The sequence below is a fragment of the Felis catus genome, chromosome F2 (assembly GCF_018350175.1).
Source record: "Felis catus isolate Fca126 chromosome F2, F.catus_Fca126_mat1.0, whole genome shotgun sequence".
Taxonomy (NCBI): domain Eukaryota; kingdom Metazoa; phylum Chordata; class Mammalia; order Carnivora; family Felidae; genus Felis; species Felis catus.
In genome coordinates, this window is record NC_058385.1 from 78611785 (window position 1) to 78638034 (window position 26250).

Here is a 26250-nt window from a genome sequence, read left to right on the forward strand (position 1 = left end):
CGAAATCCAGGTGTCAGAGATTCCTCGATTAATCATTAACCTAAATTGCCTTGGAGCAACGTGGCATGGCAGGACGAACACAGGGTTAGAACGAGCAGATATAACCTCTCTGAATCTTTTTTTTTCTTTTTAAATTTTTTTTTCAACATTTATTTATTTTTGGGACAGAGAGAGACAGAGCATGAACGGGGGAGGGGCAGAGAGAGAGAGGGAGACACAGAATCGGAAACAGGCTCCAGGCTCTGAGCCATCAGCCCAGAGCCCGACGCGGGGCTCGAACTCACGGACCGCGAGATCGTGACCTGGCTGAAGTCGGACGCTTAACCGACTGCGCCACCCAGGCGCCCCACCTCTCTGAATCTTCATGCTAACGCTACCTAATATCACCAAGGGAAGTAGGGGTGGGAGTTTCAACCACTGTTGTTTTTTTTTAACTTATTTACTTAAATTCAAGTTAGTTAACATACAGCGTGGTATTAGTTTCTGGAGTAGAACCCAGTGATTCATCTCTTACATATGACACCCAGTGCTCATCCCAACAAGTGTCCTCCTTAATGTCTGTCACCCATTTAGCCCATCCCCCCCACCAACCACCTCCCCTCCAGCAACCCTCCGTTTGTTCTCTGTACTTAAGAGTCTCCTATGGTTTGCCTCCTCCTCGGTTTTTACCTTATTTTTCCTTCCCTTCCTCTATGTTCATCTGTTTTGTTTCTTAACTATTTTTTAACAGGCTTGGGTGACAATTCCTAACACACAGCTCTAAGCATATTCTACAAGTAGCAGCGTTGATTGGGAAAACATAGTAACAGGTATAATGCAACCAGCACAACACCTGACATGTATTCATTGATCCATTTATTCACCAGTTCTTAATCAGCACCTAGAATGTGGTGGCCAGCAGGCCAGGGGCTGCAGCTCCAGAGGTTAGCAAAAGCAGACACGCTCTCTCCCACATGAAGCACGCAGGCTAATAAGGAAGATAATAAGATAACTGCAGACGTAATTGTAAATTTAAAGATAAGGATCACTGCTATGAATGATATAATAGTTGAGCTGAAATCTGAAAGACATATATGGGAAGAAGCCAGCTGTATCTCAGGCAGAGTCCCTAAGACAGAAGAAAACACCTAGCTTCAGTAAGTTTTCTAAATGTTCTGGAATACACACTATAAGCAGATAATAAAAACCATACACACACACAGGCGCACAGATATCATATTCTGTGTTCATTTTATATTCGCACATTAAATAATAGCTCAAGTATCAGTATATTTAGGTGCCAGAGCTCAGAGTGACTGTGGATAAGCATAAATCTCTACTTCAAATGGTCTTCTGGATACTATTTTTAATTTATTATATTATTTAATTAGATCCCCTTTGTTTTTTTAACATGTAATGCAGCTAGACGGACCTCCTATTTGATTTCACTCATATTTTAATTATCAGCATTGTCTTCAATCTGTGGTTTCCTTGCAGGAACATTTTACAGTTTATTTTGTAAAGGCCGTTTAATAAAATGAAATGTGATAACCCACAATGTACATAACTGGGCCCTGGAAATGACATATTGTTAAAATAAACTGAATCTGAATGGACAAGTAAGGACACCACTCCAACCTGCCTAGGTAGGAATACCCCCATTTCCTTCAGGACACTTGTCACAGTGCACATGACCACCTGACAGGTAGACAGGTGAGGGTACCAATATCGTGCAAGATACTAAATATTAAAAAGCCCAATTTCTTACTTTATAATTACAAAACCAATGTACATAAAATTGCTAGCATTTTCTGTCTGGGCTCCAAAGAACCCTCTTAAGCAATCCCTGGAATGTGTGCCTCTAACTCCAGAAACCACTGCTTTGGGAAACAAAAGAGCAGAGAGTAGGGAGAATGTGGGGCTGAGAGGGAGCAATCTGTCATACTGAAGCAAGTTCTGTTCACGGCACCTGCAAGCCTCTGAGGGATTCCAAGTGAGAGGTGGGAGGTGCAGAAGCAGGTCTGCATGTTGAGAAATTGCAAAGGACCACAGAATCGGGGGGGAGGTGGGGGGGCGCTGGTAGATGTGGGGAAATCAGCCAAGAGACCATGCCTGCAAATGAGCTGAGATGATGGTGGCTTCACCAGGGTCATGATGGGGAAGACGAAAATGGACGAAGATTCAGAGGACAGAGATGGCCTGGAAATGGGCCAGTGAGAGGTGTGAAAATTAATCAAGCGAAACCTGACGGAAGGTGACTGGGGCCGCCAGCAAGGGTGCTCTCAGGTTCTACCACTACACCCGACAGGAAGAGATGCATCTTGCAAGTCCTACCTTGCAAGTCAAGCCCATACTACTCCACTACCCTAGGAGGAGGGAGACAGGCTCTCTCTTGCCCCGGCAACAGCCCAGCCAATGAGAGACTGTCACAGCTCGGCCAATGAGAAGCCACTAGACTGCACTCTCCCAGTCTACTCCAGTGGGTTTTTAGCTTACAAACAGCCCTCCCAACTCCCCCTTTCCTCTATAAAAGAGCATCCTGCGCCTTTGCTCTGTGGCTTGCATGTCCCCAGTTGGCCATCCTCTGCTATTTTTGAATAAACCCATTTTGCTTGCAGAACAGCTGACAGTTTTATTTTTAAGGTTAACAGAGGCATATATGAGAAGAGGGACTTCTGCTTCTGGCTGAGGAAAATGAATGGAGGATCCAATAGGAGAATCTGAAACTAAGTGTTAAGAATAAAAAGTACTGCCCTGTATCCAACTTGACCCAACCGATAGCCACACACCCTCATGGTCACAGAACACTCCCATAAAAAGAATATCAGGTCTTTTCATGTCATTCCCTTGCTTACAAATCTTGTTGGGTGCCTACAGGATGAAGCGCAGCATCCTTAGTATACTTTACACAGTTTAAGATAGAGTCCCTGCTACTTCTCCAAGCTTTTGTTCTGCTGCTTCCCACCACAGAGCCTATATTCTACCAGAAATATATATATATATATATATATATATATATATATATATATATATATATATATATACCTCAGGGAGCTCCACACTCTTATAACCATTTCCTTTCTAACTGCTAGGAGATGGTCATTCTTGAAATGGGAACAATACTCTAAGGAACGAAAGCCATTGCTCCAAGCCGATTCGGCCTAATGTCTTTTAAAGCAATTTCCTAAAGACTCTCTGGATACTGGAGGCAGCTATTTGCTGCCAAAGAGAATAATGCACTAGTAATTCACTAGCATACAACCAAGAGATCAGCCATCATCGGGACGATTAAAAAACAATCGTGAAAACAAACAAGAACGGAATTGTCCTTGACCAACCAATAGTTATTTCTGGATTATTTCTTTTTTACCTACCAATATCAGAGAGAGAGAGAGAGAGACAGAGAGAGATGGTCCATTCAGTAGTAATTTTATTGTTTTAACTCAGTCCAAGCATTATGTAAATTGTACATAAACTATAAACACAAGCCACCCCTGGGGATCACAGTTCTATAAACAGTGCCTTGGGATGGATTTGTTATGCACATTACATAAAGATCAGTATTTCACGTTTTATTTGACTTTATCAACTTTTTAGGGGGGGAAACTTTAAACAGATTCAGTGATTCTATCTGAGGGCTGCAAAACCATTGTACGGAGTCAGCCAGTCAACAGGAAGTAAACATACCCTTGGTTCCTTCTGTCCAGCATGGAGAGCTCAAATGCACCCATGGAATACAGTGGACAGTGTTGCCTGCACCGTTTGTGGAGGATGGTATAAATGGCTGAGCAAAGAGTGAGCACTTTGAAGCCAAACTGACTCCAAATAACATGCCAGCCTGTCATTCCTTAACTGTGTGGCCTTAGGCAAATTATTTATTCTCTAAGTCTCAGTTCCTCTGCTGCAAACTGAGAATAAGAAACCTACCTATGTCACACAACTATAGGGACAAATGAGAAAAGGTCAAGTGGTAAGTACAGAGGACAGTGCCTAACAGGGACTCAGTCATAGCTCCCTCTTCTTACGTGAGTTTTATATCTGTTCTTCCTCCTCATCTCTTATGTTTCTGCAGCAAAATATCCAAATTCTCTAACTAAGGAGTCACATCGAATCTCATGCATTCAACTACAACCTTCATGCCAATAACACCTGTACTTCTACCCTCAACCCAGACCCTTCCCAAAACCCAGTCTCCTGAAGAGACACCATACTACAGCTCTAAAAGCTTAGCCGTTTCCCCCTCTATTCCCCTGTGTTTGCAAGTAGCATCATTATCCATCCCGTCACCCCAAAAGGAATCAGGGTCATCCAGATTCAACATGCTCCCTTAACACCCAAAGCGAATCCATCACCAAGATTTGTCCATCCTAAACCCGCAACAGTTCTAGAATTTGCTCACTCCATCTGCAGGCCCTATCAGGTCTTCCCTGGAAAACAAAACACTGACAACACAAGATGCTGGAGAGGATGTGGAGCAACAGAACTCTCACTCGCTGCTGACGGGAATGAAAAATGGCACAGTCCCTAGGGAAGACAGATGGGCGGTTCCTTACAAGACTAGATATACTCTTACCCTGTGATCCAGAACGATGACCCTTGGTATTTACCAAATGAGTTGAAAACATGTCCCCATGAAAACCTGCACAATGACATTTATAGAAGCTTACTTCATAACTGCCAGAACTTGGGAATCAACCAAGATTCCTCCACTAGGCGAACGGAGAAACTGGACCGTCTGGATAATGAAGTATTATTCAGCACTAAAAAGGGATGAGCTATCAAGTCATAAAATGCATGTTGGAAACTTAAATGCAAATCACTAAGTGAAAGAAACCCACTTGAGGAGACCACAGACTGTATGATTCCAACTATATGACATCCTGAAAAAGGCAAAACCATGGAGATAGTTAAGGAATTAGTGGTTGCCAGGGGATGAAGGAGAAACAGATGAATAGGCAGAGCATGGAGAACTTTTAGGGCAGGGAAACTATTCTGTGTGGTCCTAAAGTGGTGGATATAGGCCATTACAAATTTGTCCAAACCCACAGAATATACACCACCAAGAGACAACCCTGATGTAAGTTACGAACTTTCAGTGCTAATGATGTTGTCGTGTAAGTTCATCAACTGTAACAGATGTATCACTGGGGTACAGGATGTTGATGGTGGAAAATGTTGTGCATGTGGCAGTGGCGGGGGGGGTCAGGGGATACATGAAAAAATTCTCTGTAGTTTCTGCTCAATTTTGCTGTGAATGTAAAAATGCTCTAAAAAGTGAAGTCTCTTAAAAATAAACAAGAAACAAAATAGCCTCCCATCTAGCTATGTGGCCCTATGATGGCCCTATGTAACAATCTGCCACAGAGCCTAAGAATGATTCCTATGCAAAAAACCTAATCAGGGTAACTCGACACCAAAACTTTTCAAATTAAAGGGTTCTGGACAAAGGGTTAGCAAGGGTCTCCCCTTCTGCATTAAGATCCTGACCACTGGACAAACTTTCTAGGTCGGCTTTCCCGGAAACAGAGGGATAGTTCATGTCAACTGTAGCACTAAACTATACTGCCTACTGTAAAATGACCCCAGTTAGGCAGATTTTGCATCTGGACTGGGTGAACTATGGGTACTTGATAGGGTGCCTTACTTTCTATTCCCAAAATATGTTAATGTGTGGTCCGAGCATGTGACTTCAGGGATTTTACAAGTGATGCCTATGGAGTTTTTAAAGAGATAAATGGCTCCTGAAAGGCACGAGGCTCTTTAAGCCGGGGGGAATGTGCACCATCCAATGTGGGTTGTTCCTCTTGGCACCTCAACTGTCTGCTGTATGGCTGCTGCCAAGGCTCCTCTGAAGAGGAACACCTGTGTCTCCCGAGATGGCAGATGCCAAGGGCGGTCTACGGCTGCCCCGTAACTCTGAATGTCTGCTTGAGGCTAAGAAGACCCTACGGCTGGCCCTTGCCTCTCTTTCAATCCTCACACCCTCTCCCTTTCTACCCTGCTCAGTAGGATGAATTATTTACATTTGCCAGCAAGTGTCACGTGATCTCTTTCCTCCAAACCCTCCTGAGTGTCCTCACTTCTTTGTTGTCACCTTCCCACACTCTTCCTACACTCAGCCCCATGGTTACCTCCCCTGGGGACTCCCATCCACACCATGCCCCACACCAGGTGAAGAACCCCTTCACTTGGCTCCCACTTCACCACTGATCTTCCCTGCCCTATATTATCATCATCTGTTTATTTATCCGCTTGTTCACTATGAGTCCCCCACCTTGATGGCTGTTAAGATCTGCCCCTTGGTGGTTCCCAAAGCCATTTTTGTAAACCTGAGCTGATCACGTCACTCGCAATGGTGGGCACTGCCAGTTTCTTATCCAATATTTATCCTCGCTAAACAGAACCCTGATTTTTTTTTTGTTTGTTTTTTTCTGACACAACCACATGCCCAGATAAGCACCTCTTCAGATGTCTCTTTGGTCAGTGGTGGCCACGAGACCTAGTTCAGACCAAGGAGATATTAGTGAAAATCTCCTGGATGCGTTTAGGAAAAAGCTATTGTTTTCTTGATCTAAAGAGATGAACATGGCTGACACACGCCTCTTCTCTTGGCCTTTCCTGCCCCCTATGTATCTGGGATACGGGCACCATGCCTGATAGTAGAGAAGAGGTCTCATAAGCCTGCATCTGAAAAAGCTACATGCTAAAAATGGCAGGAGGAAGCCGGGGTCCTTAATGATTTCCCACAAGAAACTATACAAGCCGACCTATTGTTACATGAGAAAAATACAACTCTATTTGGATTTGCCACGGTCTTTCTGTTGCTACAGAGGAGCCCAGTTCTGAGTGATGCACAGCCACACACACTTCTCCCGCAAGACACGACCTCAACCCATTGCCATGACACCTCTTTCCATTCCGATGCCTGCAAACCTTATCGCCCCCACCTCCTACCACCTCCTCGTCACCACATGCTCTGGGAGCCCTCGTTATTCCAGCCGGTCTACGAACCAGTCCCCTGGAAATCCCATGTGGCGGCATTCTTCTGCCTCAGAATGGCTCTTCCCCACCAGCCCCAGCCTGTAGAGGTACAAGTGGCCTATCCAAACCAAGGTAGACATCACCTCCTCCACAGCACCTTCCTTGATTCTCTAGTTCCTCTCTCTCCCCTGACCTTCCAGAGACTACTCCATGGCTGTTATTGCTGTAGTAATTAATGAATTCCTTTTAGATCCCTTGTCTTAATCATCTGCCTTCTCATCCATAACTTGAAACCTGTAAAACGGTGCTCTTGCCTTATCAGGCACTCAAAATATGTTTAAAGGTACTTCTAAATCCATGACCTCTACCTACTAAAGCTGTGACCTTTACCTTTCTAAATTATTTACCTGTGAAACAGAGACATCCCTAGGGCCACCAGGTAACACAACTCTAAGGGATATTGTGCCCTACCCTCAGGTGTGTGTAGAATAAAATGTGAATTGCATTCTTGGAGTTGTGCACTTTACAGATTAAAGACTTAAATGCATGCAAAGTGCTTAACATAATGCCTTTCTAAAATAAGTTCAATAACCTTTGTTATTGGGATGATGAGGAAGATAATGATGATGATTATACCTTTGTTTGTATCCTCAGCACTAGACTTGGGCCAAGACAGGTGCTCAGTAACAGTTCCTGGATGAATAAATGAAATAAAATCCAGGTCTTGATTCTAAGTTATAAAGCACCTTGAAGTCTCTGCTCAAAAAGACACAGAATCAAATGGTATCCCTGGGTACCTAATTTTTCCACCAAAGTAACTCCTGATGTTTATTCCCTGGAGCTTACCCCCACTAGCAAGCTCAATGCCTCCTTCTGAGCGAGTGAGACCCTGAGGCGGGAACTTTCCAGAGAGGCTCTCCTGGGGACCAACCACACAGGCTGGACTGGGCTAATAATAAACAAGGCTAAACAATGCGGACGTTGGCTGAGTCTGGATGCCCACGGACCCTGGGGAGTTGAGCTCTGGATCTATCATTCCTGAAAATTTAATCTTCTCATGCAGCTTCCACAGGGACTCTCTGGGAAATGAGAAGGCTGGAGTGAAACAACAGCCACTCTCAGCCATTGTCAGCTCAGGGGGACCTGGTATGGGGAGCAGCTCTCAGCCTGCCTCAGCTGTTCTGATCCACCGGTTCCATAACACCTGCACTTTGATGTACTGGGATTGCCCCACTTCTGTGGGCTGGTGCGCTCAGATTGTACAGGAAAATCCCATCTGAGCAATTAAATGACACAAATGTTTAGTGTACAACTGTGGTAGGAAAGCAGTGTAGACAAAGAGAGACTGCGAAGTACGTCTACCTTCAATTTCACACCGCCTCCTAGGGAAGACCCCACGTGCACGCATGCGTACGCAGCTACTAAAAGAGAGAAGGCAAGCTAGCATACATGAGGGGATGTAGGCATGAGACGGGCTCCAAGAAGGAGCAAATTCAAAGGGAAGAGCAATGATTTCTAAGTGGAAGGAAGCCCAGCAGAAAGGACACTGGGAATGATCTCTTCAAGCCGTTTCATTTTAAAAATGGGGGAACTGAGCCTAAAAGAAGCAGGACCACTCATCCCCGCACCAGTGTGCAATGCCCTCCGAGCACTCTGAGTGTCTCCGTTGAATAACATAGCCTCAGAGAATAGCTTTGAAATCAAATGGCCCTGGGTTGACAGGAAACAGCAGATGTGGGCGAGGATGTGGAGAAACGGGAACCCTCTTGCACTGCTGGTGGGAATGCAAACTGGTGCAGCCACTCTGGAAAACAGTATGGAGGTTCCTCAAAAAGTTAAAAATAGAACTACCCTACGACCCAGCAATTGCACTACTAGGAATTTATCCAGAGGATACAGGAGTGCTGATCCAAAGGAGCACATGCACCCCAGTGTTTATAGCAGCGCTATCAATAATAGCCAAATTAGGGAAAGAGCCTAAATGTCCATCCACTGACAAATGGATAAAGAAGATGTGATATATGGGGCGCCTGGGTGGCTCAGCTGGTTAAGCACCTGACTTCGGCTCAGGTCATGATCTCACGGTTCGAGGGCTCGAGCCCCATGTCGGGCTCTGTGCTGACAGCTCAGAGCCTGGAGCCTGCTTCGGATTCCGTGTCTCACTCTCTCTCTGTTCCTCCCCTCCTCATTCTCTGTCTCCCTGTGTCTCTCAAAAATAAATAAACGTTAAAAAAATTTTTTTAAAGAAGATGTGAGATATATATATATATAAATACACACACACACACACACACACACACACATATACATATACACACAATGGAATATTACTCGGTGATCAAAAAGAATGAAATCTTGCCATTTGCAACAACGTGGTTGGAACTAGAGGGTACTATGCTAAGCAAAATAAGTCAGAGAAAGACTAATATTGTATGATCTCATTCATAAGTGGAATTTAAGAAACAAAACAGAAGAACATAGGGGAAGAGAAGGAAAAATAAGATAAAAACAGGGAGGGAGACAAACCGTAAGAGACTCTTAAATACAGAGAACAAACCGAGGGCTGCTGGAAGGAGGTAGGGGGGCAGGAATGGGCCGAATGGGTGATGGGTATTAAGGAGGAAACTTGTTGGGATGAGCACTAGGTGTTATATGTAAATGATGAACCACTAAATTCTATTCTTGAAATGATTATTACATATATGTTAACTTGTATTTAAATGAAAAATAAAAATTAAAATAAACCTTTAAAAAATGGCTCTGATTTGGAGTTTGGGCTCTGAGATTGATCTTCTATGAAATTTCTGGCAAGCCACCCAATCTCCCCAAGCTTCAGCGTCTTCATTTCTGAAAAGGGACAGGTAAGGATGTTTTTTGTCTCATAAATCTGCTATGAAGATTACATGAGAAAATCCACGTTAAGTGTCTGAACCAGGGAAAGTGTTCGCATATTTGTTGAATGAATGCATGCATGCACGAATGAATGAATGTTTAAGAGCACTGTCTGGCAGAGAAAGAAAAAAGAAATGACTGAGTGTTATTTCTGGCTTCTCCCAACTCAACCCACTAGAAAAACACAAGTTCCAGGAGAGAGGGACCAAGTCTGTCCTGTTCTCAACAGCAACCCCAGCCTGCAGCATGATGTGTGGCATATAATATGTACTTTATCAAACTTCCTTTACTAACAGATTAGCCATTCTTTCTCTAGTCTTTTGCCACGTATCAGGCATTTTGCTAAATATTTTGCATACATACAGTAGGCATATCATTTCATCGTCCAGGCCACCTACGAGAAAAGTGGCCTTATTATCCTTGTCTTACAGATGAAGAAACAGATTCAGAGAAGTTCAATAATTTTCCAAGTCGGAGCTAGTGGCAAAGTTGGAACACGGCCAGGACTTTGTGAACCCAAATGCTCTCCTTGTAACCTTCAGATAATTGTGTTTGCACATTGCTGCTGGGTGCATCAGGGCCGGGAGTGGGGCTGAGCGAATAGGAACAGAGACAGGCTGGGAGCAGAGCATGACCATCACACCCAACAGCCTCTCACAGGATGATGCTGTGGTCAAGCTAAGCCCAGCTGCTGTGGGAGGCCAGAAGGAACGGATGGAAACAACCATCAGAGCAACAGGGAAAGGCTTTTCCAAAGAGATGACAATCGAGTTGAATCTGAATCAGTAAAGAGGTTGCCCAGATGAAGGTGTGGGGGTGTGCATGTATGTGTGTGTGTATGTGCCTCTGTGTGTGTGTGTGTGTGTGTGTGCGCGCGTGTGTGAGGGGCAAAAACACATTGTGCTGAAATTGTAAACAGATCAACCAGCCCCCTGTTCGAGGACCCCTCACTGTCCGTTTCCCTGGCAGCCGTAATCAGGACCCCAGGTTTACATGCAAAGGAAGCTTCTGGCCCAGTGCACACCGCCTTCCTGTGTGACTCGCAATACAGGCAACCCAGCCTGACTTTTAACTTAAGGTGAAATACATATTAAAAGTAATATACTGGGGCGCCTGGGTGACTCAGTTGGTTAAGCGTCCGACTTTGGCTCAGGTCATGATCTCGCGGTTTGTGAGTTTGAGCTCTGTGTCGGGCTCTGTGCTGACAGCTCGGAGCCTGGAGCCTGCTTTGGATTCTGTGTCTCCCTCTCTCTCTGCCGCTCCCCTGCTCACGCTCTGTCTCTCTCTGTCTCAAAAATAAATAAAACATTTAAAAAAATTTTTTAAATAAAAGTAATATATTGATTTTAAGTTTAATGTATATAATCTATTACATCAACAGACCAAGAGTTTTGACACATACATTAATCACTGAATTCTGAATGAAAATATCCAGGAGACACTCAGTTAAACCACACAAAGGAGAAATGACAGATCTGTAATCCCAGTAAATGTTTTTTTTTTCTCTTTTTGGTCTGACATAGTCAATAAAGTATAAACGCAAAAAGGTAAACACCTAGAATTTTGACCACTTACCTGAACAACTAGGGAGAACAGACTGCCCTGAATTACTTCTTGTTTTTTGTTTTTTTTTTTAACCTAAGCAGGCTCCTAATTCTCTAAAGAGCCCTTCGAAATAAACATGCTTGCAGTTTTCATGCACAGTCCAGCATCAAAGGACGTTGGAAACAGACCTGATATTAGGGATCGTCAAGCAAATCCCCTCCTCACCCTCTTCACATTCCAAGTCAAACAGAAGCTTCCCCGCTTCCCCAAATTCACACACAGCTGAGTGCTTAAAAGCCAAATACTTTGAACAGTTCTTGAGTTTTGTTCTGCGTTTTTTGCTTTGTTTTGCTTTTTATGATCTAGAGCTGACTTTTAAATGCCCTTCACAAAGGACACCTGCAGGGTGGCTGAAAAGGGACACGCCTTGGGGTCAGATGGACTTGAGAGAACCTCTCCAGGCTTTGTCTCCTGCTAGCTGTGGGTCTGTGAGCAAGTTACTGCCCCTCTCTGTGCCGGGGCCTCCTCAGCCCTAAAGAGGGCTGGTACTAGCTCCTGTATGGGGATCAAATACAAGTAGCACCAGGGAAAGTACTTAACGACAGTCACCAGCATGTTGTAGGTCCTTAGAATGAGCTTCCTTTCCCTCCCATCTGCACCACCACGTAATCTGATTCTGACCTGTCACTTAAAGATGATTTATGATCATTTTTGTCTCCGGCATCTCCATGCTCTTGGGAAGAAGGGGAAAGAAAGAAAACCAAGGAAATCTATTCTATTATTCAGAAGCAATTAAATTAATATTCATTTTATTCTCCCAAAAGGCCAACACAAGTCAGCATGTTAAAATACCGAGCTTGATGAATTCTACCTTGGGCACAAGATGCCAAGGATAATCTTATCTTTAAACACTTCCTTTAAACAAACTAAAAAAAAAAAAAAGCCAATTTATTCTTCAGCATATTTTATGTTCTGATTTAAGATCAACAAGTTTTCCCAAAAACCACCAGTTTGGTTCCCTGCTCCTTTCCTACAGTAACATCTCAGCTATGATGACATGTGCCCAGAAATTAATTTTCCAGAAAACTGATACCAACTCCTTTAACACTAAATACTTTGCTATTTAATTTTAGCAATTTCTGATGCAACTCATTTTAGAAAGTAGACTCCCCTGCCTTATTTCAGCAGAGTTTACAGACTGTGATTTAGTTTTTCCTTGATGACTCATTGTCACACTTCTGAAAACATAAGTGATGGCTTATCACTTAGCATCTGATGCCCTCGAAGACCCCTACAGCATGGACATCTCTGAAGTTACAGCATGGATACCCCATGGTTAACCCCACGGAGCCATGGACATGTTCCACTCAAGGAAGAGTCTCATCCAGCCTCCTCACTTTCCATAGCAGAAGGTCAATCTCACCACCATTTAGTTGACATTGCAGTAGACACATTAGCCTTTAATCAGAATACTGATTAATCACCTACTGGGTGCCAAGTACTATAAGAAATTTGATTTAGCTTAGTTTATTTATTTTTATTTTTTCACTTAATTTTCATTAAAAATTCCTTGTGGTGGCGCCTGGGTGGCTCAGTCAGTGAGCATCCAACTCCTGATTTCATCTCAGGTCCTGATCTCAGAGTTGTGGAATCGAGCTCCACGTGGGGCTCTGGGCTGACAGTGCAGAGCCTGCTTGGGATTCTCTCTCTCTCTCTCTCTCTCTCTCTCTCTCTGCCCCTCCCCCGCTTGTGCAATTGTGCTCACTCACTCTCTCTCTCCCAAAAATAAATACATAAACATTTAAAAAATCCTTATAGGCTGCCTATTATCATTGTTTTAAAGAAACTAAGGTCACTGCAGATAAAGTAGCACACAATATCCCAGAGAAAAGCTGGAATTATTAGCGGGTTATTGGAAAGAGTATTGTGGAAGCTGCACACCAAAGACCCCCCCCAAGTGGAGTAAGGAGGGGTTATAGAAAAAGAGGGTTAATGAATTAAAAGAGGAGAGATCACTGGCCAGAGATTTCTATAAAATAAAAAATGGCATTAGTGGAAGAATTCAGCAAGCAAAGCTGAGAGAAGGCGATGTTCAACAAATGATTTGGTATATATAACAAGTGTGATGTATGAATGAAGGTATGGCTGAGTGGAGGGCAGGAAAAGCTATCTAAGCTGAGAAGGTGAAGGCCAAGGTGCTACAAGAGTCATTGAGCTGGACTTGGAAGGCATTCAAGATAACAGCAGGACTCAGGGGGGTGAGGAAAACCATGGTCCCGGTACCAGAATGTTCAGTGACTGGAGAGCAGGGTGTGAGCAAAAGGCCAGTGCATGACTGGTTGGGCTGGTAGGTACCTGTGTAGCTGGGACCCTACAGCAATTTGCCCTGACCAATGATGCTTTTAAGAGATGAGCAGCAGGGGCACCTGGGTGGCTCAGTCGGTTAAGCATCTGACTTTGGCTCAGGTCATGATCTCATGGTCTGTGAGTTCGAGCCCCACGTCGGGCTCTGTGCTGACGGCTCAGAACCTGGAGCCTGCTTCGGATTCTATGTCTCCCTTTCTCTGCCCCTTCCCCACTCATGCTCTGTCTCTCTCTGTCTCTCAAAGATGAAAAAACGTTAAAAAAAAAAAAAGAGAGAGAGAGATGAGCAGGAGAAGGTACCGCTAAATCAGGAAGGGAATCCACAGCAAGGTTCTTTGGGTTCCCAGCAGTACAAAGTTCAGGGAGATTTTTTTTTTATATTATGTTTTCGTGACTTCCTTAGGGCACAGACATCCTATGAGGATCACAGGGTGTTATGACTGAATGTCATAAGCCCCAAAGCAGCATCTTTGCCTTAAAGACTCGGGGTGGAGGGCTGTAGTGGAAATATCAATTAGAATGTAGCGGACGTAACCAGTGCCCCACCTTGACGCCTTCTATCAGGCTGGGACACCCATCCCCCAGCTGCTGTGTTAGCTGTTAACAACCCACCGTTGCTCTGTTCTCCAAAGAATTTTCCTTGGCTGATCCAGGCTGCTTTGCCCAGGAATACCTTGGTGGATATGTTTCCCGGAATCGGATCCATGGAAATGACCTTGCCTCAAGGTGGAAAATGCTGTAGGACCACGTGTGCCCCAGAGCTCCCTGTGTGAGCCGGGAGAGCTGACAGGACTGCATGGACGTCTCTGCCCGTCTTCTTCCCTATCCAGCTCTCCTTTCATCCGAGAGCACCCTTCAATCAAGCACCTGTCCAGGAGCCACTTCAGGCTCTATATTAAGGATGTAGGCAGTAGGTCTACATCTCAAGATCTAAGCTAGGACTATCCCTTGAGGCTGAATACCCGTCCAGGGTCAGGTGGCTAACACATGTCAGAACCTGGGAAACCAACCGGGCTGGTTTGTCCAGGACTGGGGGTGGGCGTTCCCAGCAGGCAAAATGTGCAGTTTTCAAACCAGAACAGTCAGTCCCAGGAAAAAGGAGACTAGATGGGTCAGGGTAACCCTGAACTGGAAGGCCACCATCGGACCACGAGTTCTAAACGCGACTTGCACAAGGCTATGGTTATTTGTTTTTAAACGGAAAAGGCGTCATTCCATTATCGAAGATTCCTGGTATTTTTTTTTCTTCTATATGTGCTTTGAGAAATATTGGCCGCAGGCTCACTGAGTGCCAGGAAATGTTCTAAGTGTTTGGTGCAGCTGTAAACAGGGCGAAGTCCCTGCAACCGCGGAGCTCACCATCTTACAGAGGAGCGAGTCAATAAGAAAAGCAAACAAATACATCTGTAATAATAACGCCAACGCTTATGCAGGGATGAATGCTATGGAGAAAAACACAGCAAGTTCCGTGGCTGGAGACTAGAGGCAGCTGTTTGGCCGCGGTGGTCCAGGAAGACCCCTAAAAGGAAAGTCTTAGACGAGGGTTTGAAGGAGCCATGGAAATGTCAGATGGAGATCTGTCCTAGCCAGCAATGTGGGAACACGGTTGAGAAGCCCTGAAGGCACGAGGAAGCTATCGAGTGTGCACTTGTGTTTTGTGTTTTATTTTTGCAAGGGCAGTGGGAGACAGAGCTGGTGATAAAAGGACGTCTTCATCTCCTCATTCTATACACCTCCCTTGGGTGATCACTTCGACTCCCATGCTCTCAATTAGCGTCCATGTGCTGATGATTCCCCAAGTCTATATTCAGCCAAGAACTCTATTCTGAGTTTGCCTGATATCTCTAATTGCCGAAAATGTACATAGATGTCCTCAGAGACCTAAAAGTCTATTAATTCAAAACAGAACTCATCATTTCCCCCTCAGGATCTGTTATTTCGCCTGCGTCCCCAGGCCAGCGGACAGCAACAAGGCCATTCCATCAGACCAGGTCAGAAGACTGAGTGTCATCCCTGATGCCTCTCCACTGTTAGACACCATATCCTGGGTGGTCCCATACTTCCTAACATTCTACTGCCTTAATATCTCTCCAGTTTGTTCTCTCTTCCTCCTATTACCTTAACGTTGGCTGCAGCCATCATTGCCTCCATACACCCTGGATTTCCTGCCATCACTTCCCACCAAGTTTCTATGCTTCCCATCTTATGCCCCTCCAATGCACTCTCCATACTGTAGCCTGAATCCAAAATGCCCATGGGTACCTGTCTTCCCAGGATAAATCCTTTCACTGCTGAACAAAGCTGGAGGCATCACGCTTCCTGATTTCAAATTATATGACGAAGCTGTTGTCATCAAAACAATATGGTACTGACATAAAAACAGACACACGTGCCCACGGAACAGAGTAGAGAGCCCAGAAATAAACCCACACATATATGTTTAACTTATCTTTCACAAGGGTGTCAAGAAGGCACAGTGAGGAAAGAATAGTCTCTTCAATCAATAGTGTTCATGAAACTTGATATTCGCGTGAAAAGAGTGAAACTGAACCTTCATCTTACACTATGCACAAAAAGCAAAATGGATTGGACTTGCACATACACCCGGAACCGAAAAACTCCTAAAATAATAAATAGGGGAAAAGCTCTGGACACCGGTCTTGGCAATGAGTTTTTTGGATATGATACTAAAAGTGCAGGCAACCAAAGCAAAAATAAACAAGTGGGATTACATCAAATTAACAGTCATCTGCATCACAAAGGAAACAGTCCACAGAATGGAAAGGCAACCTACAGAAAGGGAGGGTACAGATCTGATAGATGGCTAATATCCAAAATATATATGGGACTCATACAACTCAATAGCAAAAAATACCCAAATAACCCAATTGTGGGGCACTGGCTGGCTCAGTCAGTTAAGCATCTGGCTCTTGATTTTAGCTCAGGTCATGATCTCATGGTTCATGAGTTCTGGCCCCACATCAGGCTCTGGGCTGTCAGTTGAGGATTCTCTCTTTCTCCCTCTCTCTCTGTCCTTCTCTTTCTCTATCTCAAAATAAATAAAAATAAACTTTAAAAAAATAGGCAGGGGCGCCTGGGTGGCTCAAGTCAGTTAAGCATCCGACTTTGGCTCAGGTCATGATCTCACAGTTCGTGGGTTTGAGTCCCGCGTTGGGCTCTGTGCTGACAGCTCAGAGCCTGGAGCCTGTTTCAGATTCTGTGTTTCCCTCTCTCTCTGACCCTCCCCTGTTCACACTCTGTCTCTGTCTCAAGAATAAATAAACATTAAAAAAAAATAGGCAAAGGACTGGAATCAATGTATTTTCAAAGAAGGTCCATTTGTATGTCTTCTCGACTGTCTTCAGGGGATACATGAAAAAGTGTCCAACATCACTCATCATCAGGGAAATGCAAGTCAAAACTATAATAAGATAGAACTTCACACCTGTTAAAATGACTATTATTTAAAAAAAAATTAAGGTAAGAGTTTGATGAAGAGGTAAAGAAACAGGAACTTTGGAGCACTGTTGGTGGGAAAGTAAATTGGTATAGTCATTATGGAAAACAGCATGAAGGCTTCTCAAAAGATTAAAAATGGAATCACCCTCAGCAATCTCACTTCTCACTATATGCCCAAAGGAATTTAAATCAGGATCTCTAAGATATACCTACACTCACCATAGCATTATTCAGAGTACCCAAGATACGGAAACAAACTAAATGTCCATCGGTGTCTACATAAGTAAAGGATAAATGGTCTATACATAAAATGGTCTATTACTCAGTCTTAAAAAAAAAAATAAGGAAGTCCTGCTATTTGTGACATTATGAATAGACCTGACATCATGCCATGTGAAATAAACCAGGCACAGAAAGACAAATACTATCTGATCTCACTTAAGTGTAGAATCTAAAACAGTCAAACTCACAGAAGCAGAGGGTAGAACGGTGGTTATCAGAGGCTGGGGCTGGTCGAGGCATACAAAGTGTCAGTTATGCAAGATAAACAAGATTTGGAGATCCAATGCACAGCATGGTGACGACAGCTAACCGTACTGTACTGTATACTTGAAATTTGCTAAGTGGTCTCATCACGTCTGATTTTAATTTTACAAAGAGCCTTCTAGTTGCCATGTACAGAGTAGACGGGTGGGGGGGTCAGTTCAGAGCCTGGTGTATTAGTCCAGGTGAGTGATGAAGGGCTGGAACCACAGTGGTTGCTGTGGGGATAGAAAGAAAGCCCTTAGCGTCACCCATGAGCCCTCCCTCCCCTTGACCTGCACCAACGGTCGAAAGTGGTCCACTGATATCTCTTTGACAAATAATACGTATGTTCATTTATCTGATGCTTCTCCCTCTTTCCCTCCTCAGCGTTCCTTCTTTCACTACTTTCTGTCCATCATGCAGACAGGAAGAGTCATCCCAACTCTCACTGCCAGAATTCAGTCATGTTTTATCTGCCAAGTGTCCTAAGATGCCACCATATTTCTCAGCTGACCCATCTTCTAGAATCCAACCTCTACTCTGCAGCTAGAGGGAGAGCGTTCTGCCCAACTCCAAACCTTTCCATGGCTCTGCTGACCTTAAGTTTAGAGCATAAGCTCCTTAATGCGGCTCCTGAAACTCTCAGAGATGTAGCCCCTCACTACCTCCCCAGCCTCAAGGGACACCATTCCATTCCTTATGTTCCAGTCCTGCGCATCTGTTTCATTTAGGGATTTCCAGGTCACTTCCTCCTTCTGATGGCCCTTCCCTCCAGTCTCCCCCGGGCTACATGGGGCAGATCCCTGGCTCGTTCGCAGTTGGCCCTCAGGGCCTGGCATGCCGAGTGGCACGCAGCATTCTACTGATTCAGATCTCCTGTACTGGGCACCCCACAGCGCCTGTCCATCCACACCAGAGGTGGAAAGCCACAGGAAAGGGTGGTGGCCCATGGCATCAGTTTCCTTTGTGGTGCCAGAATCTCCCTCAGGAATCACTCCTGAGGTGGGTGCAACTACCTAGAAGTGATTCATGTCTGAGCACAAACATTTCATGCTGCTGAGTACCCAGAGCCTGGGAAGCTCAGCAAATATTAGAGATGTCTACAAATCTCCTCCAGCTCGCCCAGTAAGATCGGGCTTTATCCATACAGTTTCTTGTATTTTGAATGAAGGCGATCTTTCAGCGTGGACTGAGAAGCAGAGCATCTTGCCTGGGGCTGGATAAGCACTGGGCTGGGACAAAGATGGGTGGCATGCACGTCCTAAGTCCCAGGGTCCTCTTGAGGGACACCGGCCTTCTAGACTGGGGAGAATTCTAAAAGAAGGGAAATATGGTGGTTATGGTGAATTAAAATGTAGAGTCTGGACAGGTGATGAGTCTTGACCAAAAGGACAGCCAAGAGCCACAGATGTGGCTTTGGTGAAGAGAAACGTAGACTGGGATATGGAAACACTGAAAAAGCAGAGCCAGATGGAGCCATGGAAATCATCCAGTCCATTTACAGATGAAGAAACTGAGGCCCAGAACCTGAGGTGAGGCACAGAGCGACGGTCCATATGCCGTTAGTATCAGAACTAGAACGAGGGCTCAGTCTGCAAATCTAAATCTTTAGCTTATTCTATTCCCCCATGGTATCTTGCGTGAAAAACACAGCTCTGGGTATATTAGTATTCTCTCTCTCTCTCTCTCTCTCTCTCTCTCTCTCTCTCTCTCTCCTTCTCCCTCTCCCTCTCTCCCTCCCTCTCTCCTTCCCTTTCTCTCTCTGTAAGAAAGGTAGGCAAAATACAAGGAGGAAATGCATCAGGGGCATTTCAAAAAATTCTGAAACCTTCTATTATTGGCAATTATATCTATCATTTGAAAATTACAGATATCATGGCACTTCCCTTACTGTACATCTTCCCGATCCATCTTGAAAGGTAGCTATGCAGATATGGCAGATATGGCAAAGGGCTGATGGGGACAGAACGACTTACTGAAGGTCACACAGAGCTCACAAGTGGAAGAGCCAGAATTTCCAGCCCATCTTGTCTGGTGCTATGTAATCAGACATAGAGATTTTGCTCATTTCCCAGAACAACAACAACAACAAAATTTAAGGAAGATAAATAATGTATTGAGTGTAGTATTTTATAGTTTATGAACCGCTTTTACCGCACACCTATCCATTCACTCCAAACTCTCAGCATCCCTGTTAGACCTCATTTTACAAGGGAGGAAACTGAGGCATGAGGAGATCAAGTGTCCTATGTCTGGGTCCCTTACAACCGGACTCAAATCTAGCCTTTCTTGATCCAGTCTACGTCCTTTTCCATAATACTAGAAATCAAGGAAAGAAATTGAAAGGAGACAAATACATTTTGAGTTTAAAATATTCCATCAGATGTTTTCAGCAAATGTTATATGAAGGCCATTCAACACTAGATTACAGTTATTCTAAAGTACCCACTTGAAAAAAAAATGAGCATTTTAAGGCAAAATATGTGTTTCTGTTCTCCTTCACTGTGCTTCAGTGGGCTGACCCTAATAATGCACAACAACCCAGTAAGCATCCTTCAGGCTTGCTGCACATACTGAGACGGGGAGAATGTGGCCGGGGCAGCCTTGGTGCAAGCCTCTTCCTGGGCATGTGGTCATGTTGAAGATAAGGCTCCTTCACTTACTCAACTGCTCACCGGGGCAGTTGTATGCCAGGTGCTGGGGCCCCAACCATGGTAGAATAAGGCAAGGTTCCCACCCTCAGGAAGCATGAACTCTAGAGACGGCAGACATATGGGCAAGCAATGACCATGTGACACAGCACAGGCTGACAGAGAGCAGGCCCAAAGTGCCGTGGGGGCGCAGAGAAGAGAGCAGGAAGGCTTCCCATCAGGAGGGGCATTGGAATTGGGTCGCAGAGGGAAGACGAAGTGGGAAATGGTCATTCCAGGCAGAGAGGCCAGCATGACCAAAAGGAGGGGTTTAAAAGAGCAGAGAATAGAAGGCAGTCCTGGCTCCTTCCAGAAAATTATGGTTCCCTCACCAATGACGTCAAGCAGAAAGCGTTCAAATTGGGCAAACATTCAGTAAATATGCGCCATTATGGAGCAGAGTCGTGTGAAGGTTAGATCTTGCCCACGAGGAGCTCTGCCCAACGTATCCATCCAACCGGCGTTTAAATGAGTCCCTATTATGTGCAAATCCCTGTTTACACTGTGGGAACGCTTCGTCCAACTCTGGGGTGAGCAGACCTCGGTGTTCCCAAACGAGCGTACTGCACTGGATGGCAAAGCTTTTGACTTTCAACATCTGTAAACAAGGATCACATGCTGTGCTGACCCTGATAAGACCCTCTTTGTATCTCCCTGAGTGTATCCTGGACCACACTACGCATTTCAACTGTGAGTCACTGACCAGTATTTCTACCCCCATTTCACGTTTAATGATTTGCTGATCTGAACAAGGGAGTTTCTTCAGAAGATGATGACGATCCTTTTTATTTGCACGGCATGTTAGGTTTCGAAAAGCCTTTCTCCACCCACCCCTTCCATCACCCCACTCAATGGTCACAAGAGCCTGGCAAGGTGCAAGAATTTAGTATCCCCATTCTACAGATGAGAGAGAGGAGCATCTCAAGGTCACACAGCGAGTGTATGGTGGAATGAGAGCTCAAAACCATGTCTTCTGACTCCAGATCTTGTCCTCTTTGCTCTACACCTTACTATCTGCCTGGAATACAATAATACCATCCTCATTACGACATGAATCCCAGCTGAAATGCTGGTCAAATCACATCCCCTCAGGCAACATAACTACAGCATAAATTAAAAGCCCAATTAAAGAACATGGCCTTTTAACTGGGACTTACCACTGTCCCCTGAGGCTAGGATAAAAAGAGAAAGCCCTACAAAAGTCAGTGGCTGTCCATCCTGGAAATTACCCAGAGACCCACTTACCCATATGCAAGAGCCTGTAGATCCAAATTATTCACCTAACTTTATCTCCCTTCTCTATGTTCTTCTGGGGTCCTGGCCCCCACGGAACTGGGTCTGGAATCTTTGCCCAAACCTCTGCCCCTCTCTCTAGCCCGCACATGTGGTTAACAGTCCATCCCTCCATGTGGACAGGTGCTTCTCAGCTCTGGCACATCTCTTAATAGCAGGAGCATCAGAACCTGAAGAAAAACCAATGCTTCCCTAGTTCAAACAGAGAACTGAAGCGAAATTCTCTGTCTCCAAGTGGGATAGTCTGGCAATGGCTAGAGCCCTGGGTGGCCAAGGGGACAAAGAGTGTTATTATCCTCGATGTCAGCTTTGTTTTGCTGACAATAGTGGGGTGGGTGGAGGTGGGGGATAGAAATGAGGTGAGGAGGCAGGGAGGGGGCATTTTGATTGCTCACTTATAATTTTCTATCTAATCCCCCCCACACACACCCCCAACAGTCAAAGGCAATAACATGATGAACTCCAGAGACACCCCTGGGTCCCGAAACAATAATAGTTACTACTTCCCTTGTCCAAATGTCCCCTCCGGTTGCTGGGCTTGAAGGCGACTTTACAGATCAGGAGCTGGTGTGCGCTCTGGTCCCTTTCCATGTCATAGCCGAGCTGCAGTGCCCCCCCCACCCCCCACACCCCTGTCCCCAGCCAAGCCACAGGGAGAAGAGGTCTCTGGGTCAGCCCGGATCACAGAGCATCGCTACCACTGCCCGCTTCACCCCAACACGGGCTTCTCCCGAACCTGCCCCGGGGGCGGGGGGGGGGGGGGGTAGAGGGGGAGGCGGTTCACGGGCTCAGAGGACCTGCCTGCACCAGGGTCTGGATGTGCTCCCTCAGCCTCCGTGTGGGACTTCCGCGGGGACCCCCTCACTGACCCAGCGGATCTCCCCGCCTGTCACCCCACATCTCCCCTCCTGCCCTCTCAGACCTGCCCAGATGTGCCTGGAGACCAGAGGACGGTCCGACCGAGGGGAAGACCGAAGGAGACAAACCACATTTCGCGGCGGAATCCCTGTTAAGTAACAGAAAGCCATCCAACTAGCGACCACGCTTCCAGAAACGTCACTGCCACCGAGGAGAGAGTTTGCAGCCGCCGACCCCGAGCGCGCTCACCTACCTGTCTCCCGCTGCAGGGCTCCCCTCGGCTCCGGGCCGCGCCGGCTCGCTCCCTGCCGGCTCTCCGCAGCGGCGGTGGGCGCTCCGCGGGGTCCGGGCGGCCGCGAGCTGGGTCTCCGGTGCCCGCGGCGAGGCTGCCTGGAGGAGGAGCGAGCGCTGCTGCCCGCGCCGCCGCCGCGGTGCTGATGCGGTTGCTATGGTTATGGAACTCCGCAGCTGCCCCCTCGCGGCGCAACAGCTGCCCGGCCGCGGCCCTCCGGGCAGCCCCGCGAGCCGGCCCGGGCGGCGAGGCTGGGCACCGGGCCGGGGCCGGCCGCCACCACTGCGGAGGAGGACGCGGCGCGGCTGCGCTGGCGCCCGGCGGCTCGGCTCTCCGCGGCGCCCGCGCTCCCGCCCCGCCCCCGCCCGCTCGCCCCCGACCCCGCGCCCCGCCCCCGCCCGCTCGCCCCCGACCCCGCGCCCCGCCCCGGGCCCGTGCGCGCGAGCCGGCGCCGGGCTCGCCGCCCGCCGGCCTGTGGGGGGCGCCCGCCTCGCCGCCCGCCCCCGCCGCCCGCGGGCCCGAGCATGCTCAGTGAGCGCTCGGGAGGCGCCCTCCCGCGTGGCCGGGCCCTTCCCGGAACCCCCGGGGAGGGGGGGGGTCGCCCGTTCCACGGGGAGGAGCGGCCCCGGGGGAGCGGCCCGGGAGGGGCTAGAGCCCCGAGCGAGCTCTGTCTCCCACCCCCCCACCCCAGGTCAGCGGGGCCATCGACCCACCGACGAGCCCAGGGGTGCTGCCCACCTGCGCCCTGCTGGCCGTCGGGGGTTCAGACCTCCGTGAGACGTGGCCCCCGGGGCCGGAGGAGGAGGAGTGGCAGGAGGAGGTTTGGACCAGCTGCCATGTACCGAGGACCCCTCGCCAGGTGCTGCACACCCGGAGGCCCCCAGTTCTCACCCACCCTGTTAGGAAGGCCTCGTGGCCCTCGCGTTGTACACAGGAGGCACCGGCCCCCGACGGGGGGACATGGCGCAGTCCCGCAGAGTGGGCTGCGCCGGCTCACGTCCCAGCAGGGACCACAGCTTGTAAACCCAGCAGCCGCGGTGACTCGCGGCTCCTCCCGTTGCGGGTTGGAGGGCGGTAATGCCTGCAAGACGGGACAAAATGCCTGCGAGAAGGGACAAGAGGAAGCAGGGGAAAGTGAAGTCTGGGGACGCTCCGTCCAGAAGGAGAGGACCCGAGCGTGCGAAGGCCTGGAGGCAAGCCAGCCGGCACCGGTTTTTATCCACACTCGCGATCCAGGACAGCGGGAGCAGAGCTGGCCAGGGGAGGTTCAGGGCTGCACGTCAGGGCCTTGAGAGCCAAGTGAGGGGGCTGGAAATCGACCCTGATGACCACAGGGAGCCATTGAAGGAGCTTAAGCAGGAGAAAGGCTGGGTCCCCAATTTGGGAAAGTCACCCTTGGTTGAAGAGCGTGCAGTGAGGGTGAGGTGGGTATCACCGAGAGGGCCCTGCCGCCCTGGCCAGAGGCCAGAGGGCCTTCGGAGGAAGGCCGCCTTCTGTCTGCCTTGCGTGTCCTTCCCGCAGCACCCACACAAGCCTTGGACAACATATGTGCTCAGTAAACGTTTGCCGTATGGCAAATAAATGAATATTTATCTCTCTCCAAGGAGAATATGGATTCTTTTCTCTCAGGATTTTTTTGCCTTTAAAATGTGATCAAAATAATGTGCCATTTATTTTGCCATAAACATTGCATTGTTATGCAGCCTTATTTTTGAATGTGAGTACAAGTCCCCAGCGTTTCGCTCTGCATTTGCTGGTCCCCAGCAGCGCAGATATGCCTGCAGCACAAGGTTGGCTTGTAGCCTGATGTGTTTCAATTGCCCCAATAAAAGATCTCCAGGATATATTATTATTACACGAAAAAGCAAAGTGTGGAACAGTGTTTGGAATAAGAAAACTCTTGGGAAAGAAGCAGGAGGGGGGGGGGAGACACAAATGCATATTTGAATTTGCTTGTTTGGGCATAAAAATACGTCAGAAGGGGGGCCTGGGTGGCTCAGTCGGTTAAGTGTCCGACTTCGGCTCAGGTCATGATCTCGTGGTTCACGAGTTCGAGCCCCGCATGGGGCTCTGTGCTGACAGCTCGGAGCCTGGAACCTGCTTCCGATTCTGTGTCTCCCTCTCTCTGACCCTCCCCCCATTCATGCTCTGTCTCTCTCTGTCTCAAAAATAAACGTTAAAAAAAAATGCGTCAGAAGGTTATGTAAGAAACGTGTAGAGTAGACCTTATTAGCTGTGGGGCTGGGGTGGGTGGAGAACCCCGCGGACAAAGTCTGGGTGAGAGAAAGACTTTCAATTGCGCTTTTATGAAACTTAAATTTTTGAACCAAAAATAAATTACACACATGCATGATGTGTTACCATCTGTATCTAGAAGCTTAATGAACCTGGAGAGGACTTCAGATGCAGTGTGCAACATGTCCCAAACGGACGTGGCCCCAGGCCCACTCCTCCCACTGCCCCAATTCCTATTGGGCACAATAGTATGATGACTTATTACCATTACGCCTGGCTCTTCAGTCCTGCTATGCTCATGGACTGGAGGTGAGGAGAGAGGAGGGCACAGAGACAGGATATGAGGTCTCCAGAAGCCCACAGTCACCAGTGCCAGGACTAGGGCGCTGAAAGGATGTTCGCTATGTGTCAGGCCCCAGGGTCTTCCCCACGATGACAGTGATGGTGGCCATGGGCCATGGTGGCCAACATGACACCGATCAATTGTCTAGCTGGAGTGATGCCCTCTGGACCCATAGAGTCCCTCACCACTGCCCCCCTCATGGACAAGCTCCGTGCAATGCCTCACTCCAAACTGGTACAATCTCAGACCCACAGTGTGAGGCTCTGGGCAACTAGGGGACCACTGGAGGTTTGGAAGGGAAATCCCCATGGCGAGCCCAGGAAATAGCCCTCCACTGCCGTCCCCCTCCCTCTCAGGGAACGACCCACCAGCCAGAAACGAGCCAGAAACTCAACGTCATCCTGGGCTCCCTGGTCCCCTGTCTCATTCGCTCTACCCACCTCATCTCCCACACATCTAATTAAATACCAACTTCTGTCAATTCCGCCACGTAAATAGCTCTCAGAGTCATCTATAACAGGACTCTGGGACAGTTTTGTGTTTGTTTTTTTTTTTAATCTTCTTCAACAGGACTCTGTGAGTGATGGTGTCTAAGGAAATGGGTAGAATCTTAGTCTTATGTTCTGAGATGAGCAGTGGCAGATCGGACTCGAGGACAGGGATTCTGGGACAGACGCAGTGCCTGATGTAAGCCCAGGCTTCCGGTGCAGCCGGAAGGTGACACCCCATTTGAAAGAGCTGAGCATTGACACAGACAGCTAAGAAGCATGGGATCCTCCTGGCCGAGTTTGATT

At 47.3% G+C, this 26250-nt stretch overlaps 1 protein-coding gene across 3 annotated transcripts in view; it reads right to left on the reverse strand.

The window, feature by feature from the left end:
- The window catches only part of FAM135B (family with sequence similarity 135 member B), a 281950-nt gene extending 258865 nt beyond the window's left edge, over positions 1-23085 (reverse strand). For 2 of the 3 annotated variants that reach the window (XM_045049512.1, XM_045049511.1), the window contains exon 1: positions 22840-23085. The gene's annotated coding sequence lies outside the window, so the exon portion shown is untranslated. The remainder of the gene's footprint in view (positions 1-22839) is intronic. The other variant, XM_045049509.1, reaches the window with a different exon arrangement.
- Between the last annotated feature and the right edge of the window lie 3165 nt (positions 23086-26250).